We start from the raw sequence: 20,103 nt of genomic DNA on the forward strand, positions 1-20,103 counted from the left end.
GTCCATAAGGATCCTGATGTTGTTGGTGGCGGCGATGAGGGCTGTCTCGGTGCTGTGGTTGCTGCGGAAGCCGGACTGGGATGGGTCCAGGATATTGTTGTCTTCGAGGTAGCGGGACAGCTGCCTGTTAACGATCTTCTCCATGACTTTCGCCGGGAAAAAGAGCAGGGAGATGGGCTGGAAGTTCTTGAGGTCCTTGGGGTCCGCCTTGGGTTTCTTCAGTAGGGTGTTGATCTCTACATGCTTCCAGCTCTCTGGGAAGGTTGCTGTCTCGAAGGAGATGTTGATTGTTTTCCGGAGATGGGGTGCCATGGTGGTGCTGGCTTTGTTGAAAACGTGGTAAGGGCATGGGTCAGATGGGGACCCAGAATGGATGGAGTTCATGGTCTTGATGGGGTCTTCGTCACTGACGTTTGACCAGGTGGTCAGTCGGCTGGTGCGCATGGTGGTCGCAGGGGTGGTGGTCTCGGTGGTGGAGGTGGGGGTGGTGGTGTTGAGGCTGCCGTGGATGTCGTTGAAGCTGTCGTGGATGTCGGTGATCTTGCAGTCAAAGAAGGTGGTCAGTGAGTCGCACAGGTCTTGTGATGGTGGAATGTCGTTGGTGTTGGAGCTGGGGTTGGAGAGTTCTTTCACGATGTTGAAGAGCTCTTTGCTGTTGTGTGCGTTGTTGTCTAGGCGGTCCTTGAAGGCGGTCCTCTTGGCGGTCCTGATGAGTTGGTGGTGTCTGCGGGTGGCGTTTTTGTGGGCTCTGTGGCTGGATGTCGTTCGGTCGTGGAGCCAGGTCTTCTCCAGCTTCCGACAGGTGCGCTTGGAGGTCCGGAGGTCTTCGGTGAACCAGGCGGCTTTCTTGTTGGTGTGATTGGTGGCGAAGGTCTTGAGTGGGGTGAGGGTTTTGGCGCAGTTGTTGATCTACTGTTTGAGGTTGATGGTGGCGGTGTCGGGGTCGGTGGGGTCGGCGGGTGGTCCCAGGGCGAGGGCGGTGGTCAGTTGGTCCTCAGTGACCTTGCCCCAGCATCGGCGTGGTATCTGTTGGGTGTGGTTGTGTGTGGTGGGTTTCCTGAAGGTGAAGTGGACGCATCTCTGGTCTGTCCAGTGGGGTTCGGTGGTGTGGTTGAAGGAGACGTGGGGACTTGCGGAGAAGATGGGGTCCAGTGTGTGTCCAGCGGTGTGGGTGGGTGTCGTCACAAGCTGTTTGAGTCCAAGGTTGGCGAGGTTGTCGATCAGGGTGGTGGCGTTGGCGTCGTTGTTGTTCTCGAGGTGAAAGTTCAGGTCCCCGAGGAGGATGTAGTCCGTGGAGGCGAGGGCGTGGGTGCTGATGAGGTCGGCAATGGAGTCGCTGAACTGTGGCTGGGGTCCGGGTGGTCTGTAGACGAGTTTTCCTCTGAGGGTGGTGTTGGGGTCGGTGTGGATATGGAAGTGCATGTGCTCGGCGGTGGTGAGGGTGTCGTCGGTGCTGGTCGAGACTCCGAGGGTGTCCTTATGGATGATGGCGATTCCCCCTCCCACTCCGTTGGTGCGTTCTCTGCGGGAGATCTTGTAGTCTTCTGGGATGACTATGGCGAAGTCTGGTGCCGAGGTGGTGTTCAGCCAGGTCTCCGTCAGGAAGGCGACGTCGGGGTTGGTCGAGTGTAGGAGGTCTCAGAGTAAGGTCTGTCTTTGTTTGTGTCAAGAGCATTTTGACCCTTTACAGATATCAGGGTCTCAACAGGACAGGTATGAACCTGGGAAGCTAACAAAATATATATAATTACTGATCGGGACTCATAATGGAAAGTAGGAGGATGTGCAATTAAAAATAGATTTGACCCAGTCTGCAGGTCCAGCTCAAACACCAAGGGAGGATCTGGGAAAGTGTATCTTAATAGCAAAGCAAACGTTGTATGTTTATAGCAAAGCAAACTTTGTACTGTCGATATTTGTCACATCACCCTTAAAAGTAACTGAGGAGAATAGAAAAAAATTAGGGTTGTGAAGGAACAGAATGGAATTAGAAAGGAGTGTTAAAATGAAAGATTCTCACTAATATGGGAAAGGCCAATACTGGATTGAGAGCATGGGTATGGTAGTCAGTATCTGATTCTAGATGCTTTTGAAAAACTAGGATGGCACATTTAGAACAAGAGTAACAAGAGTAACTAAACAAATTATTTATGGTAGAGGAAAGATATAACATTCCTTACTTGTGAATCAAGAGTAGACAAAGGAATCACAACAGGAGAGCGTATGCAGGGTTTTCTGTGTGCTACATCTACATCTTGCTGCTGACAGTGTCAGTTGTGTTTCAGAACAGAAGTCCAAATCAGGCTGAAGTCTAAGGAAAAATTGCAGCTTATGTTAGGTTATTTGCATTTGTAGAGCTCGACTTAACAGCCGAAGAGTATCCAGGTGCTGGAGTAGGTGTGTACATCATCTGCTGGGGTTTATTTGAAGAGCTAGGTCTTCAGCCTATTGAAGAATTCAAGAAGCTAGGAGAATGCCCTGCTGTTATGAGGGAGGTTGCTCCATGTTTTGGGCATGAAGTAGAAGAATGCCAAGCATCATGTTCTGCTTTGGCGGCTACATGTCGTATGTGCATGGGAGAGTGAGGCTAAGCATAGGAGTCTGGTGGGTTGGTGGGTTCACTGTCAGAATATCCCCATACCACAATATCAAGTTATAAATATCAACATCAAAAATATCGACATCCTTTATTTATCAAGGTAAGTACAAAAATATAGATAAAAAAAGATTGGTCATTAATATAGTTGTACAAAATATTGTTTTATATATATATATATATATATATATATATATATATATATATATATATTACCTACTGGCGGTCGCCAGTAGGTATATATAGTTAGGATTTTTTCCCTATGGGATTTTTGAAAATTCTATGTCTAATAACTTTGGCGTTTGTGGACGGAATTGGCTGAAATTTTCTGGAAAATGGAACATTTTGTTTCTGAGCAGCCACTGGAAATTTGGGGGGAGTTGGTCCAGGGGGGGCCGAGAAAAAAGGGGGGTCCCAAAACGTGTTTTTAACATTGAGTTTTCCATAGGGCGGTTAGCCTCACTTTTAGCCCGAACGGCTGAATGGATTTGCACGAAACTTGGCAAAATTGTAGGGACTGGTAGCCCGATGTGCCTTTTGTAGGTCTTAATATATGTGCTGCAGTGGATTTTGAGAAAATAACGTTCAAAAAAAGATATATATCTGTAAGCGCGGACCAGGCAGCGCCCCGGTACGCGTACTTGACGCGTAACGGAACTTCGCGTAGCGAAGTTGATTGGCTCTCCGGTGTCTGTCAACATTCTAAACAGTCCGGAGCGGCCGCCATCTTGTCTCTCGGTAGGATCGAGAGACAAGAGGAGGTCAAAAGCGAAGGGGCAAATGACCTTAAGGGGGCATAGTAGATACTCCCTGACCCCCTAGGTTTGATGTGGAGGCTTTAAAGGGGCCCCGCTAAGCAAAAAAAAAAAAAATTTTTTTTTGTTTTTTTTCGTGGTTAGCGCCCGGTACGCGAACCGGGAAGCGTACTGGGGAGCGTATCACAATAAAAAATGAATGATAGACTTTTCAAATGCTGTATGTTAATTGATTGTTGGTTTTGTTGATTATTTTTTTTTTTTTTAAACTTTTTTTATTGTGTTTCATAATTTATTAAACTTTCTAACATTTCATTGTCAGAAATTTCATAATCATGGAATATAGATTGTAGTCTCTGAGGTTGTAAAATGTCCTCATTTGCAAGGAGGTTATCTACTGCTTGCACACATTGCAGTAGTTCTTGGTCCCATGTTTCATCCATAAATTCAATCTCATTTGGATCAATGATTTCTGTGTTGGACTCTGGAAGGACAATTTCAAATGAAATGTTTTGTTCACTTTCCATTTTTCCTGAAATTTGCATAAAAAAAATATATATTAGTAGAGGTAGGGCACTGTTGGGATTAATTTTAGATAGGCAGTTTTTATCAGAGAATTTATCTTTGGGCAGTGTATAGTATCAGAGTGGAAGTAGGAATATAAAAAAGTGTATCTAAATTTATAAGTACTACAGAGGGATAGTATATAACTAACAGAAAAAGTTTGCCATATTAACTTAAAGTGCACAATATACTTCAGTTTTAAAAATAACAACTTACCTTTAAAAAGAAGTTGAAGTTATTAATGAAAATCCAAATGAAATGTACACCAGGAAGTAGTAGTCAAAATGGCTGTGTTTCCTTCTCTTCCTTTATATATATTCGGGTACATAACCAATCAAATATCATGTAAAAAAAGTAGAAAATGAAAGTAACATTTTAATTGGTTGTCAATTCCAACACTTCAGATGTGTTTTGTGAAGTAATTTACCTCACGGTATTTAGAGAGGACTACAGGCTAAATGGCTAAATGGAATTCCAATCAAATTTGTGAAAATGGTAGGGATTGGTATGTAGTATGAGCTATTCTATATTTGGTGAAATTGTCTCCAGTGGCTTTTCTGTTAACTACTTTCCCACCTTTTTTGATGGTGCGCTTCCCAGGAAGCGACCCGGTACGCGAACCGGTGAGCGCCCTGGTACGCGAACCTTAAGCGTAACGGGAGTTCACCATTTTGTGTTTCGGTCGAATTATGATACAAGATGGAGGGCAAATAATGTTCAGAATGGGTAGAAGGGGGCACGGTAGACTTATCTTGACCCCCTAGGTTTTGTGAGGGTGGCTGAGGAGGCCCATATGTGCGGAAAAAAAAACATTTTTTTTAAAAATTTCGCGAGGTTAGCTCCCGGTACGCGTACCGGGTAGCGCACCAGGGAGCGTATTTTGTTGAAAATTAGTGAAAATAGTTAGAGTAAAAAAATAATTGTGAGTGATTAGATGTAGGGTAGCTCTGAGAAGAGCTTTTGGGTTTATGGTACATTTAGGTACTTATAAGTAGGTACCAATGCACATTTTTAAATTCAGAGTGAAAACTCTGTTGCCCTCATCTGAGAAGTGAACTCCATCTCCTCTGTAGATATCTTGCATGTAGTAACGCAAGTTATTGTTGTACAGGGAGCCCATTCCATGGTCTCTCATGTAAGCTGAAACAGATTTGTTTACATGCTTCCTCGACTTCTCAATTTGTGGACAAAATTGGTTTGACCACCTCCATTTCTGTCTTTGGCATATATTTGAATATACCAAGGCAGTCTGAGGAAAAAGTGCCATTAATTGCTCAAAGGTGTCCTTTAAAAGCATTTCCAGACCTACACCAGTCAAAGTGCCCAAGTCATTACCTCCACAGTGCACAATTAACAGGTCAGGTTTTGGCAAATGCATAAAGGTTTTCACCAATGGTATCAATTGGTGACATTTTAATCCTCTCTGGCCAAACCACTTAATTTCCACATCTTGTAAATTGAGGTTAGGTAAATTCCTGCTTTCAACGTACCTTTGAGCCCAGTGAATATAACTATGACCAACAATCCAGACAGAAAACATGGTGAGAGAAGGTTCTCCTGCAGTCAGATGAAGTGTGGCAATGAAATGGCAGTTGAAAAAATGTGAGTTTGAAATGAAAAAAACTGTGGAGTTTCTGTGTTCATGAAGTAGTAACAGTGATTGGTGGATTTTGATTGATGAAAACAGAAAGTTAGGGTGTAGAGATGTGTTCTTTGAAAGATGTATTTTGAGTGGTCAATAAAAAATCATTAAATGAAAGAAAGCACTGGATATGCAGGTGCACTGAGAGTTCAGAGTTCAATTGCAACATTGTTGTGTGAATTTGCAAACACCAGAGTTTCTCCAAGAGGTGGTTGCTATGGAAAATAGGCAGAAAGGGCAGAGGGGGAAGGGTTTTCATTTGAAAAAAAGTGAGGGAAGAGTTTTGATTGGGTGACATGAGAAATATGTGTGAAGAATTACACCATTTCTGTGCTTTTGATAGCTGCAGACTCTGGAGTGCATACCTTTTGCTCTGCTGAAGACAAATTGGTGTGTTTCTGAGACTGTTTTCAAACTCAAAGTATTTGCTAAGGTGAGAAAATATTTCTTTACTTTAGATAGAGAATAGTGTGCTTTAAGGAGAAAATTATGATTTATGTGGCGCAATTTGCTAGTAAATATGCTCTCACATGTGCATGGAAATTTTTGATTTTGAATGTTTTTGTTATATAGCCATGTTAAAAGTGACGCAACCATGCTGGAAAGCCAATCAAAAAATGCTTTCATGTGTTTTAATGACATTTTAAGTCATTTTCTGATGTGCAGTGTTTAGAAATTATGATTTGAAAATCGTTTTTGTGGAAAAGGAATTGTTTTTAAAATCATGACAAGGATATAATGGTGTATGGTTATTTATAAGGCAATTGACTGTCCTTGATGTTATTTTTCTCATTTTAGTGTAAGACCTTTCTCTGTGGCGCAAATTGCTTGTAAATATGCTCTTACATGTGCATGAAAATTTTAATTATCAATGTTTGTGTTACATAGCCATGATAAAAGTGAACCAACCATGCAGGAAAGCCAATAAAAAAACGCTTTCATGTGTTTCAATGACATTTTAAGTCATTTTCTCATGTGCAGTTTTTTGAAATTATGATCTGAAAATCGTTTTTGGGAAAAAGGAATTGTTTTTAAATTCATGAGAAGGACATAATGGTGTATGGTTCTTTATAAGGCAATTGACTGTCCCTGATGTTATTTTTCCCATTTTAATGTCAGACCTTTCTTTGTGGCGCAAATTGATTGTAAATATGCTCCCACCTGTACATTGAAAATTTTGATTTTGAATGTTTATGTTACATAGCCATGTTAAAAGTGACCCTACCATGCAGGAAAGCCAATCAAAATACGCTTTTATGTGTCTTAAGGACAATTTAAGTAATTTTCCCATGTGTAGTGTTTTGAAGTTATGATTTGAAAATCGTTTTTGAGGTAAAGGAATGTTGTTAAAATTTATGTTCGCCATATGCCCCCAAATTTCTTTCTCAGGGTTGCAGCAGGGTGTTCTTGAGACACCCCTGCACTTTTGGAATAAATTCCTAATTTGTGATGAGCAAATTGTTAATCGCAAATTGCACCTTCATTTATATGAGCCTCCTAGCCCATGGAAATGAATGGGTAATTTGCAATTAGCAATTTTCTCATCGCAAATTTGGAATGGTAAAGAATCGCTATTTATTCCTTAAAATTCGCTTTTTTGGAAATGCAAAATAGTTATATGATACATATGGCGGTTGATGTCTAACAAGATAAGAAGCTTATGGATACATTTATGATGACTGGTGCAATGAAGTAGAAATCACTTACTTCATTGGTAGGCCTTTACAATAAATTATCTCCTCTGTATTCTTCATCAAGCATAACTTTAATCTGCAATCCTGAGTAGGCCTCACCTTAAACAAACCTCTGGATAGGCCACATCTTATTGTCATCCTGATTTAATCATTTATAATTCTAGGGACAGATTTATGATAGGTGTATACCTCTTTTGTGCCACTTAGAAAACATTGTCCATGGGGAAATGACTTAAAATGTCATTAAGACACATGAATGTTTTTTTTTTAAACGTTTGCAATTTTTTTGGGTCACTTTCAACATGGCTATGTGTCTGAAACAGTCAAAATCTAAATTTGCAATGCACTGGTGGGAGCATATTTACAAGGAATGTGCTTCATGGGGAAAGGTCTTATAATGTAATATGGGAAAAATGACATTAGAGATACTGAAATGCCTTATAGAGAAGCATACACCATTATGTCCTTGTCATAAATTTGCAAACCATTACTTTTCCCCAAAAACGATTTTCAAATTATATTTAGAAAACAGTGCACATGTGGAAATTACTTAAAATGTCAATAATTCAAAATTTGTGATTCCTTAAATGCAATGTATAAAAAAAAAATATGTAAAAAATGATATTAAGGATTTGGAAACTACCACCAACTTGTAGTTTGTGGTAATTTGCGAATTCTTTTCAAGAAGAATTTAAAAAAAAAAAAAAAAAAGGTCCCATATGACGCCCATACATGCCATTAGGGCATGTAGGTGTGCCATGTGCTCCCAAATTTCTTTTTCAGGGGTGCAGCAGGGTGTTCTTGAGATACCCCTGCACGCTTGAAAAAAATCCTATTTTGTGATGAGCTAATTGCTAATCACAACTTGCAACATTAATTCCTATGAGCCTCCTAGCCTATGGAAATGAATGGGTAATTTGCAATTAGCAATTTGCTCATTGCAAATTAGGAATAGTAAAGAATCGCTATTTATTCCTTAAAATTTGCTATTTATAATATGTAAAATATTTTGATGATACATATGGCAGTTCATCTGTAACAAGATAAGAAGCTTAGGGATAGATTTATGATGAGTGGCGCATCCCCAGGGATGTGACAGTCATCCTGCGCCACTGTTCCGCCACCCATGGTGTGCTGCATTTACAATGCGGCGCAGCATGGGGCAAAAAAGGCACAGATGCGTGACGCATCTGTGCTGTAAAGGTGGCGCATTGCTGGAGTTGTATCGTAAGTGCGATGCAGCTCCAGCAAGGATCAGGGGTGCCCCATCTATACAATGCTGCGTCAAGACCTATGCCAGCTTCAAGCAGGCGCAGGGTTTTGAAGCAGCTTTCTCCTATCTGATTGTAAATGCGGCACACCATGGGTGGTAAAGCAGTGGTGCACATTAACTGGTGCATGCCTGGGGATGTGCCATTTAATATAAATCTGCACTTTAACATTTGAGTATGTGCAGGGGACACAGAGTCGTTGAGGCTTATCCAAGGTTAAGAACAGATGAGTCCTGTTCAGTGAAAAATTAGACATAGGCTTCACCTGCTCAGCATCGCTGGACATGGCTAAATAATAGCTGCAAAATGTTACTCTTGTTAAATAATTTTACTATTATAATCTGTGAGATTTGTCTCTTACTCTGCAACATCTCATTGTTGTTGTCTTTCTTTAAAGATAAAGACAACCTCAACATGAGCGACAATCTGCAATCAGTTGATTTTGACCTCATCATTGAACTTGTAATTGAAACATCAGTGGATGTTGATCCATTGGATGATTTAAATCCTGAGGATGAAGAAGAGCGTGATGAGGATGCAGATTTGTCCGAATTATATGATATAGGATGGGAAGCTGACCTGCTTGAGCCTTTGGAATTATAAACATTTATTTTTAAAATTTATAATCAATAAAAAGTAAAAAGGTAAACCGTTTAATTTAAAAATAAAGACACCTTCAAAAACAGGTTATGTGTAGTGTCTTCAATAAAATATTAAAATATGCTCATAAAATTAGATCAGATTCACATATAAAATAGCATAGGTAACATAAATATAAATCTCATTTCTTTTCTGCTATTTCTGTATTGTAAATTTGCAAGGACTAAAAAATCTTCTATTTAAAATGTCAAGTAGTGTGTTATGTTTTTGATCACTATTACTGATTTACTGTTTGATAATATTTTTTTATTAACATTTTTATTATATTTTTCCTCAGATTCAACTATGCCTACAAAAATAAGAGAGATGAAGGCTGCAAAACGTCAAAGACAGCAGGAGAAAAAAAAAATGCAGCAGTCCTCTAACAAAAAGATTTCTCAAGCGATGAAGAAAGCACCGGGTAAGAGCTCTAAATATTTCATAAAAAATATTTCTAATAAAAAAAATATTAGTACAGAAAATGTTTCAATCCATAACAACACAAGTAAATCAAATGGAAAGAAAAGGACAAATGAAAATGTTACTGCTAGAGCAAGAGATAAATCTGTGCATGATAGTAGAAGGAAACAACAGTTTACGGAGATTCGTAAACGAATGTTCCGTAACAGGATAATTGGCAATTTGTTAAAAAATATTAAGAAAGGTCAACAGAAATTAGTTTTTTATAGGAGAAAAAAAAAAGTTGAGAAAGTTATTGATCAGGCTTTTGAAATTAAACGTAAGTTATTTATTTTGATAATCAATAGAATTAGGAAGCTAAACAAGGCAATTTTTGATTTCAAAAGAAATAGTAGATGGAAGAGAATAGTTAATCGTAGTAATTTTTGTGAAGTTTTTTCTGGAGAATGGATACATAGTTCAAGCTGTGAGGCATTTTTTAATGAAGAGAGTTATTTCCAGGATAATGATTTGGTGCATGCAGTTGACATCAGTGGTCGTGCTTATGAAGTGAAAGATGGTTGTCCAGTTGAAAAAGAAAAACTTGTGACAACAGAGGCAGAAGAGTTGTTAGGTAATGAGGTTTTAGGAAGACGTGCTAAGGGTCCTGTGTACACCTGGAAGTGTAGTAGTATTTGCAGTGTGCGACAGGATTCCATCAATTTGCTTTGTGATTTTGTACGGTCATTTAACAAGAAAAGTTTGAAGCAGAAAATGAGGTTGTTGCAAGAATTAGATCCTTGCAGAGTGAGAGAAGTGACAGGTTTGCATGGTCATTCACTGGCTTGTCTTTCCAGGAGAGTATGCCAGAGTGTTTTTCATCATTTCAGGATGCTAGCAGTGCATCATAACAAAGTGAGGAAGTTAGTTAGACTGTTGTATTATGCTAAGAGTCCAGCAATTATGCTGAAACAATTATGCGCTGCTCTTTTGCATGGTTCTGAAATAGATGTGAGGAATATATGTGAAGAAATTGAGTTTTGTTACTTTGGAAGTAAAGAGGAGAATGTTGAAATTGAGCAAGAAATAGAGGGTCATTTGGAAGATACTGTACATGTTTCCAGTACAGATAATTTCCAGAGGGAAATTGCGACGTTTGACATGAAATCAAGTGAGAGGCCTAATTTCACTTGTGTGTGTTGTCGACGCACTTATTATAAGAATCAGACTAAGTTAGTGGATTTATATGCAAAAAGTGAAAGGGAAAATAATAGTGAATGGAAGGATTTTGCAACATACTTGATGGTAGAAAATTGTTTTGATTTGGGATTGGATCAACGTGTGTGTACTTATTGTTGTAACAAATTAAAACAAAACCAGATGCCTGCTAGAGCAGTTCATAATAATCTGGAATTGGTTGAGATTCCTTCTGAATTGAAGGATTTAAATACTTATGAATCTATTTTGATTCAAAGTATCCATCCCTTTCAGGCTATTGTAAGAATGGAGCCAAAGACAGGGAAATTGCCTCCATCAGATTTACAGAGAGGATTAAAGGGAAGAGTTGTTTATTTGCCTCTAGATTTGAAGAAAAACATTAACACAATTGGAGTAGAAAAAGTGGAAGAGGAACCTCTGGTTATCTTAGTTAATGGGGTTCCGACAAAGAATAAGAAAATATGGCAAGATTTAGTAGATGTTAGGAAAGTTAAAAAGGCAACATTGTATTTGAAAAAAAATAATAAATACTATAAGAATGTATATGTTGAAGAAGAGGAAGTAAGTGAGGAAGAGGATAGCGATTTGTGTGCTGGTCAAATTGAGAAAGTAGAACCCTCTACTAGTGAGGAAATATATGAACATTATAGTGTTCATCCTTTGCATTCAAAGGAAGTCATGGGGAATGCTATTGAGTTGTTTCAAATGAAACAAGCCAAAGGGAGTCCCATTAGTGTTTGGGAGGAAAGTTTGGAAGCTCGGTGTTTCCCACAGCTTTTTCCAACAGGTCAGGGAGGAAGATATGATGAGCGACCTCATCAAATTCCTGCTTCTGAATACCGGACTTTGCGATTGTATGCAGGAGATGCTAGGTTTCGACAATGCATTCCTTATTTGTTTCATCTCCTGTTTGAAAGCGATCTGTCTGGACTGTCATATGCAGTGAACCACATCTTGAAAAGTGGTATACACATGCAAAACATCTCGGCAAGTGATTTTATGGATAAAGTGAATGTCCAAGATAGTATTTTGGATTCTCACCTGATTAATCTCATGGCGTGTCAGCGTGGTACTAATGAGTACTGGTACCGTCGTCATGGTGATTTAAAATGTATGCTGAGGAACTTAGGTACTCCCACATGGTTCCTCACTCTGAGCTGTGCCGAGTATGGCTGGGAAGACTTACTTGAATTTCTACGAGAGGCAAATGCTAACGTAGAAAACATCGAATTCAAGACACCCGGAGAACTGTGCTCTTTGGATCCAGTCAATGTATGTAGGTACTTCAATCATAGATTTGAAGCTATGATGTCTTTCATCATGAATAAGAAGAATCCACCTCTTGGAGAGGTGTTGGATTTCTTCTGGAGAAAGGAGTACCAAGCAAGAGGTGCTCCTCATATACATATGTTGCTGTGGATCAAGGATGCACCTAAATTTGGAACGGATCCAGATGACTCAGTGATGAGTTTCATCCAACAGTATTCTACGTGTGCTGTTCCAAACGCAAAGGAGAAGAAAAGCCTAAGAGAAAAAGTTCTGCGTTTCCAAAGCCATCGATGTGGAAAGTACTGCCGTCGTAAATTCCGAAACAAGGACAAGTTCTACACTAAATGTCGTTTCGGCTTTCTACGACCGGTGATTTCTAAAGGAAGAGTAAACAGTTTGATGTCTTCGCTGCGACACAATGTCATGAAGAAATCACCTAAAAACACTTACAATTTGAAGAGGAACGAAGAGTCCAAGTACATCAACGACTACAACCCGGTGATTTTGTCCATGTGGAATGCTAACATGGATATACAGTTTGTGGCTGATAACTGTATGGCTGTGGCTCGGTATGTGACGTCTTACATCACCAAAAAAGAGAAGACAGAATTGAAGGATATGTGGGAGGACATTTCCCATGAAAAGAGCCTCAGCAAGAAGTTGTACAGTTTCAGTCTGAAGATGTTGTCGCATCGAGAAATCGGAGCGTACGAATGTTCTGACCGGTTGTCTTCAGCAAGTCTCTATGCCAAGTCCAGGAGTATCGTTTGGGCGAGTCTTGGTCTTGCTGCAACGCGTAATCGAGTTCTCAAACCTGTGCGGGAAATTGAGTATTTGGCGGAAAAGGAGCCAAACAGTACCGACATTTTGAAGACAAACATGTTGGATACATATTATCCAAATCGAAGCAGTCACCTAGAGAATGTTTGTCTGTATGAGGTTCTGCAAAATTACATGTTCAAGAGGAACATCAAAGAAGATACTGAGAAAGGAGTGTATGCTGTAATAGGAAGTGAGGGATGTCTGGTGAAGCAAAGAAAATGCCACTTGATAAACCATCGAAAATTGAGTGGCGAATCTCCTGAAAAAAAGGAGTTTTTCTATTTAGCACTTTTGCAACTTTTCAAGCCTTGGCGTGCAGAAGAGGAACTGCTTGGAGATTTCCTCTGTTATGAAGACTCTTTCAATGCCGCCAAGGAGACCATAGAATGTCCTGCTTTTCCCAAATATGTAGAAATGTTGAATGCGGAAATTGAGCAGGAAGCAACGATTGCAGCCGAGATTGCCAGAGACAGTTCTCAGGACAGTCAGAGTTCTGCTTCATTGAGTCAGGATCCACTAGGAGGACCTCTTATTGAAAATGAAGCTGCCACTGCTATGAATGAGGTGGAAAGAGCCATGGCACATGCTCAAGAGGATGCGGTTAACTTAGAAGAGTTGGAAAGGCAACTCAACGTTGAGCAGAGGAAAATATATGACGAAGTTACCATGCAAATTGATCATGGATTAAGTCATGATAAGAAAGAGTGCTCATGTACGTCGTTGAAGCCTGTCCGACTGTACGTGAGTGGAGAAGCGGGAACTGGAAAAAGTTTCCTCATTAAAGCAATTTCATGCTATTTGCAGGAAAGGACAGAGTCATCGCTGTCTTGTGTTGTCACTGCTCCAACTGGACTGGCAGCACATAATATTAAAGGGATTACTTTACATCGTTTACTGATGCTGCCAGTGGAGCATGACAACAAATTAGAATATCACAAGCTATCTGGAGATGCTTGTTTTGAAGTTTCAAGAATCTTGAGGAAAATGAAACTTCTTATCATTGATGAAGTAAGCATGGTTTCCAATGTCATGCTTGCCTTTGTGCATTTGAGGATGCAAGAAGTTCTCAAAACAGAGTATGATGTGTTATTTGGTGGCAAACACATCATTGTTTTCGGATATCTTCTGCAGCTGACACCAGTGAAAGGGCAACCTGTGTTCAAAATGCTCACGCATGAAGATACCAGGAAGTGCCTAGGCAGCATTGGCAACGTCAATATATGGTTAAACTTCAATTATGCTGAACTGCATGAAAATATGCGTCAGGCAAAGGATGAAGTTTACAAGACTATTCTACAAGATGTTAGAATTGGAAAAGTGACCGAGCATGGGAAAGAAGCTTTACATGCACGATTACTGTCAAATTTATATCCAGAACAAGATGTTGTGCCTGAGAATATTTTTCAGAAAATTACTGATAAGAAATCTGGAATATGTTTGATGCCAACTCTTGCAGAATGTGCCAAATTTAACAACAAAATGTTGCATTTAGAAAAGCAAGAGATTGTGAAAGTGGAAGCTATTGATAGAGTAGAGCATATGGGATCAACAATTATTTTGTCTGAGAATCTGAAATCAAAATTGGATTCATTAGAGAAGACTATATCTAAAACTGCAGGTTTTGAAAAGACTCTGAATGTGTGCTTGAACTGCCGTATAATTTTAAGAAGGAATTTACATGTTGAAAGAGGTCTGGTAAATGGATCAATGGGTAATGTTGTTGATTTTGTGAAATACAGAAATAGAGATGGAATTGAATTTTTAAAAATTAAATTTGATGGCATTGAGGAAGTACAGCTAATTGCTCGTTGTTCTGCTAGATTTTTGCTTGTAAAAGACTTATATGTTCGCCGTAAGCAGTTCCCTGTTTGCTTGGCATATGCGGTGACAATTCATAAATCGCAAGGTTTAAGTGTAGACACTGCATTGGTGAATATTGGCAGTTCTGTGTTCAAGGAGGGTATGGCATATGTGGCATTGTCACGAGTTAGAACTTTATCGGGATTGTACTTGATTGAGTGTGATGTCAGAAACATTTGTGCAGATCTAGATTGTGTTAAGGAATACAATAGGTTAAGAAGAGAGTATGCGCCACATTTGCCTCAGTTTCCTTTGTTTGAGAAACGTCTGGTAGGCCGGAAACGAAGAAATGAGAACAATACTGGGGAGGTTGTAGCAAAAAGACAAAAAGTGAATGAACCTAAAATTACAAGCAGAAACAAAGAGGATTCTGTTGAAGATGTTGTTGGTTTTCAGTTTGAAAACAGTTCTGGTGTCAACTGCTATGCTAATGTAGTAATGAATGTTTTGTTTTCTCTAAAAAATGTAAAAGAAGAGATTGTGGTCAATTCTGATCAAAGATTTTGCAGTTTGTTGAATTCTGTGTTAGAGAAATGTAGCACAGATAGAACAAAAATAGAAAGTGTGTCTGAAATTCGAAACCTGTTAGACAGATGTTCAGGGCAAACACAATTCTCTCAAAATATTCAGCAAGATTGTCAGGAGTTTTTAATGTATATGCTTGATGTATTACATGCTGAAGGTGTAGATGTAGATCAGCTGTTTGGGCTTTCTTATCAATGGCAGCATGACTGCGAGAACTGTATGGTATCAAGTACTACTAGTGTAGACTCAGAAAGATTTATATATTTAACTTTGCCAGACAGTAAATCAGTCTCCTTTAATAAGCTAGTAAAAGCTGCTAATCACAGCATGGAGTGTAGCCAATGTAAATCTGAAATGATGTCCACATTATTTATACGAACATATGGCCAGTACGTCATTTTAATGTTCCAACGATGTAGGCCTGATGGAACAAAATTGACAACTTTAATAAAAAATTTTGTAGCTTCGCAGTTGTCAATATCAGGAAGGACTTTTGTAACTACAGCAATTATATATCATGACGGCCCTTCAATATCATCAGGACATTACACAGCTTATTTAAAGTCTAGAAATGGCTGGTCATTCTGCAATGATTCTGTTTTAATTTTCAAAAAAAAATTGCCGTATGACCTTAAAAACTCTTACCTGGTGTTTTTAAAACCAAAATTTTAGGAAAATAATCTCGGGATATGATCTGTGGAATTTCAAGAAGTTCTAATGGCTCCTACACAATTTGGCCTTGAGGATAAGTGTAGTTCAGAGACATAACTTCTAATCAAAGGATTGGACATCATGGAGATGTATGTGCACTTTAAATGAGTTCAGAAAAACTGTTTCTTTTCATAAGCTAATTGAAGCAGCCAATCAAAACATGGAGTAGAGGGAATGTAAGTCTGCAATGCTGTCTACTGTTTTACATTGCTTTGTGATTAAAAGTGATGTAGAGAATTAAATAATTGTAGTACTCATAGAGGTAGTGTAAGTCTGCTTCATATTAAGCAGTATCAATGTCATAGGAAATGTAGAACATGACTGACCAAGAAGGGGAAGATATTACTATTCCAGGATTGTGAAAATGATCTTCAACATTTTAATTCTGAAAGTTGCGGAAATGCCAAATGATGGGATTGGCTTACAAGAAATCCAAGAGTTATAAATATCTCTGACTAGATTTGGCCTTGTGGAAAATAGTGGTAGAGAGCAAGAAGTCATTTATTGCATGTAACGTGTTTTTAAAAACGATGGAGGTTTTCTTTCAGAAAGTGGCGGGCTGAAAGTAATAACAGCACAAAAGAGTGTAAGCTGTTCATAGGACATCCTTGGACGTCATGGAAAGTAAGTTAACTTTAAGGAGTTCTGAATTTTATTTTCTGATGTTGTATGGGTTTTTTAAACACAATCATTTTGATTGTGTTTTTTTTTCCCCGCTGTTACATGATGAATACCTTCAAGTCACTGTTTTTAGTGAATTTTGATACATTCTGAGAACAGCAAAAATAAACCATTTAACATGTATAATTAATTCTGTACTGTTTGCATTTATGATGTATATGTAGAACTGTGTAGGAGGCATGGAGAAGGTGAGTTTTCTGTAAGTGTTAAATTTATTGTATGCAGTGCTGCACTTCTACGTATTCTTTCATATGCTGGACTACATCTGCACAATGAGATACCTAAGCAAAGGAAACACAAGTGATGTGATTGTGAAATGAGCAAAATAAATTGCACATATTTCAATTACATCACTTGAGTTTCCTATCATTACGAATCACATTGTGCAGATCAAGTTTAGGTCTGTCCAGGGAAACATAGGAGGTTTCTACTTTGTTGAAGAGTGCAGTGGACATGACTCACTTCATTAGTAGACTTTCACAGATATTATCTCCTCTGTACACTTCAACAAGTGTAAATCTCATCTTGAACTCTGAGTAGGCCTCACCTCAAACAAATCTCTGGATAGGAGACATGTTATTGGCATACTGAAGCGACACTTTTCTGAAACAAGAGCAATGCAAAAGATGCACCATGTTTTAAGATAGGCCTCACTTCATCTGCATCAAGATACTGTTAGTTTAAAATGTATATCTTTAGCATTGTGTAGAGGACCTGGAGAAGCAGAAGCTTCTGTCAGTGTCAAAGTTGTTGAAAAACTATTTGTCCTTCAATATTTTCCCTTGTCTTTTGTAATTTTTAAATACATATTTTAATTTTTTTTCAAATGTTGGTTCTCTCTTTCACAGATTGAAAGTATAGAAATAAAATGTGATTAATTTAACGGCAATTACAAGGTAAATAGTTGTACTCTTTTCGTTACATTTCTATCACATTCACCTACTATTAGATCCACTGCTTCACTTCTTTATTCCTCAGTTTCCTGCCTTTGCTACTTTCCTCATTCCTTTCTCTATTACCTATTTACTCAACTCCTTCCACTCTTTTTCTCAGTCCCTCTGTTCTCATAGTTCCTCAGTCTTGTTCACTCACTCCATCTCTATTACTCTTAGTGTCTGTGAATTACTTTCCCAACTTTTTTTTTTTTGGGACCGCTTCCTGGGAAGTTGCCCGGTTCGCAAACCAGCAGCGTTATGGCAGTCCACCATTTTGTGTTTCGTTCGAATCAAGATACAAGATGGAGGGCAAATAATGTTCAGAATAGGTAGAAGGGGGCACGGTAGATGTATCTTGACCCCCTTGGTTTTCTGAGAGTGGCTGAGGAGGACCATAGTTCTTCACTCTTGTTCACTCTCTCTGTTTCTATTAATGTCACTGTTTATGACTGATCAAAAAAATGTTTTTTAAAAAAGAACAGTAACTATAAGGGAAGGAAATAGACAGTTATGTTAAAAGAAAGACAGCTATAGGGAGTAAACTAACGATACTGTTACCTACAATCCACTGCTGTTGATGTTACTGACCATGTCATGAATGATGTAATATGTGAAATCATCAACAGTGGATTGTAGGTAACAGTATCCTTAGTTTACTCCCTAGAGCTGTCTTTCTTTTAACATAACTGTGTATTTCCTTCCCTTATAGTTACTGTTCTTTTTTAAAAAATATTTTTTTGGTTAGCTTCCGGTACGCGTACCGGGTAGCGCTCCGGGAGCGAACTAAGAGAAATACAGGTTGGCAGAGTTCCAAATATTCTACCAATTTTTTTATAATGGGGAGTTAGTTCTGAAAAGAACTTTTTTTTTAATGTTTTTGTTGTTTTATATTTTTTTTAGTATTTTTTGAACATTTTTTTACTTTTTTTGTATTTTCTGAACGTTTTTAAATTTTTTTTGGTTTTTTTGGGGGGGGGGGAAACAAAAACGATCCATTATAAAGGGCTCAACAGGAGCAAAAAAAAAAAAAGAATTTATTTTTTGGTGCGTCTTGTGCAAACATTAATATGATTTTGAATTGCTCGCAAAATCAAAGTGATGCTACTTTCTCTGTAGCAGATGAAAGCGCCACATTCCACGCACACTTGTTTTACGTGCCCAAACAACATTTGGATGTTTGCAATCACCTCCCTCGCCTCTGGTCCCGACACCTCTGGAACCACCGATCTTCTTGCCATTTGGAGGGGATTTTGTTGTTGGTCACGTAGCTGGGCAGCACTATAGTTATTTGGGTGCCACCTACTCATATGCCGATGCATAGTATGATTGCCATAACTATATTTTTTATCAGTGCCCCTTGACAATCTGTCACCGCATATGCGGCAAAACACGTAACGAGCATTCACTTTCTTTTGCCCCTCAGGAATTCTGTAGAATTGCCAGATATAATTCTCCTGTCGATTGTACCTCCTGGGCTCCTCTGGCAAAAACTCATGCTCTTCCTCCTCTTCCTCCTCTTCCTGTTCTTCCTCTTCTTGCAGAATTACTTCTGCAGGTGGTCCTCTCTTTCTTGGATTTGGTGGAGGTGGTGGGCTAGCACCAGCTGAAGCTACTAATGAAGCCATCACAAAGTCTCAATAAAGGGTCTTTCTCTCACCAAGATGAAAGTCAGAGTGATGAAAGAAGGAGGGGTTTTCATCATTTGGGAAAAACAAAAGTTCTAAACCAATGAAAAGTGTCCATTTTAGATCACATGACCTTGTATTACATCATTAGGAAACCAAAAGTGAAATGAACCAATGAAAAGTGTTATTATCGAGTCACATGACCTGCTATGTTTACATTACGCGGTCGGCGCCGCGCCGCGGATCGCTTCCGGTTCGCGTACCGCTGCGCTTCCGGGTACGCGAACGTAGCACGTAATATGACGTATTACGCGAGAACGCGAAACGTCATGCTGACGCGAAGCGTCGCGATGTTGTTTTGTAACGCGAGAGGTGCGCTAAAGGAACGTTTACCAGTTCGCGTACCGGGTCGCGCCTCCGGATTGAGCTAACGGGAAGCTAACCGGTACGCATACTGGGAGCAAAACAAAAAAAAATAAAAAAAAAATTGTATAAAAAACATGTAAAAAATATTTTTCTTTTTAAAGAATAATACATTGTAAAGGTTTTGATATTAGCTATTAAAAAACCAATGAAATTCACTGAAAAAACCATAGGTTATAGACCATATATAGTTAGGAATTAGCATTTACAAAACCTTAAAAATTCACTGAAAAAACCATAGGTTATAGACCATATATAGTTAGGGATTAGCATTTAAAAAACCTTATTTTACTCACACAAAACCATTGAAATTCCATATATAGTTAGTTGTACTAACTATATATCACGCACCCGCAATCCACTGCTGATGATGTCACATATTACATCATTCATGACATGGTCAGTGACATCACTGATGACATCACTGATGACATCTCAAATGACATCACTGATGACATCACTGATGACATCTCA

Source organism: Lissotriton helveticus, chromosome 3_1, assembly GCF_964261635.1.
Source record: "Lissotriton helveticus chromosome 3_1, aLisHel1.1, whole genome shotgun sequence".
Taxonomy (NCBI): Eukaryota; Metazoa; Chordata; class Amphibia; order Caudata; family Salamandridae; genus Lissotriton; species Lissotriton helveticus.